General features: G+C 37.0%; 1 non-coding gene across 1 annotated transcript; it reads right to left on the reverse strand.

Annotated features, from left to right (window-relative positions):
* Nucleotides 1–510: 510 nt before the first annotated feature.
* On the reverse strand, nucleotides 511–615 carry LOC121099904. The gene has a single exon (XR_005831628.1). It is a non-coding gene; the product is annotated as a U6 spliceosomal RNA (small nuclear RNA).
* Nucleotides 616–1,447: the final 832 nt, after the last annotated feature.

Genomic DNA, 1,447 nt, shown 5'->3' on the forward strand with positions numbered 1-1,447 from the left:
ATATGATATGCCTTTGCGAATTAAAAATAATACCGTGTTCCAAACCATTTCAGTGGGGAGTTTAATCTTATTTTTATTTTTTTTTAATTTCATTTATTTATTTGACAGAGAGAGAGAGAGAACACAAGCTGGGGGAGGGGCAGAGGGAGACGCAGAAGCAGGCTCCCCACTGAACATGGAGCCCCACGTGGGGCTCGATCCCAGGACCCTGAGATCATGACCTGAACCAAAGGCAGACACTTCACCAACTGAGCCACCCAAGCACCCCCTTATTTTAATTTTTAAAATGTTTGATTGAAAACATATGATGAAAACAATGACTCTTTCCTACCTAAATATTTAAACTGGAAGATCTTTTTCTCTGCACAATCCCTTGTGAATTTACATGGTCCTTAAAGTTTGGCAAAATCAAAGAAAACGTTTCACTCTGATTCTTAAGAGAGGCTAATAAAAAGAGTGGGGGGGATCTGCACATTTATTTATTTATTTATTTATTTATTTATTTATTTATTAAATAGGGAAGGCTTCATGAATTTGTGTGTCGTCTGCCGCAGGGGCCATGCTAATCTTCTCTGTATTGTTCCAGAAATCTGCGCTTAAAAAAAAAAAGTTTATATAAGAACTACCAACTTAGAATCAAGCACTCTATATTTGATTATTGTGCAAATACACAGTTTAGATTTTTTCAATGTGATATCCTTATTTTAAAAATTTTTTAAGAATCCCTATATAGAGGTAAATTGTGGAAGGAGCCAAGATGCCCTTCAACAGATGACTGGATTAAGAAGATGTGGTCCATATATACAATGGAATATTACTCAGCCATCAAAAAGAACGATTTCTCAACAGTTGCTGCAACATGGATGGGACTGGAGGAGATAATGCTAAGCGAAATAAGTCAAGCAGAGAAAGACAATTATCATATGGTTTCACTCATTTATGGAACATAAGAAGTAGGAAGATCGGTAGGAGAAGAAAGGGAAGAAGAAAGGGGGGGTAAACAGAAGGGGGAATGAACCATGAGAGACTATGGACTCTGGGAAACAAACTGAGGGCTTCAGAGGGGAGGGCGGTGGGGGACTGGGATAAGCCGGTGGTGGGTAGTAATGAGGGCACGTATTGCATGGTGCACTGGGTGTTATATGCAAGTAATGAATCATGGAACTTTACATCAAAAACTAGGGATGTACTGTATGGTGACTAATATAATAAAAAATTATTATTAAAAAAAGAATCCCTATATAATTAACATACAGTGTTATATTAGTTTCAGGTGTCACAATATCTTTTTTTTTTTTTAAGGTAAAGAGGAGGAGTCCTAGGTCTATGCTTTTTTTTTTTTTTTTAACGAATTAAAAAGTAGTTTGGAAGTTGAAGGTTTCTTCTTACCTCAAATAGGCCGATTAGAATGTAGCCTAATGCTACTTATCACAGGGTGGGTTTTCCA

This window comes from Ursus maritimus, unplaced genomic scaffold (assembly GCF_017311325.1).
Source record: "Ursus maritimus isolate PB19 unplaced genomic scaffold, ASM1731132v1 scaffold_1, whole genome shotgun sequence".
Taxonomy (NCBI): domain Eukaryota; kingdom Metazoa; phylum Chordata; class Mammalia; order Carnivora; family Ursidae; genus Ursus; species Ursus maritimus.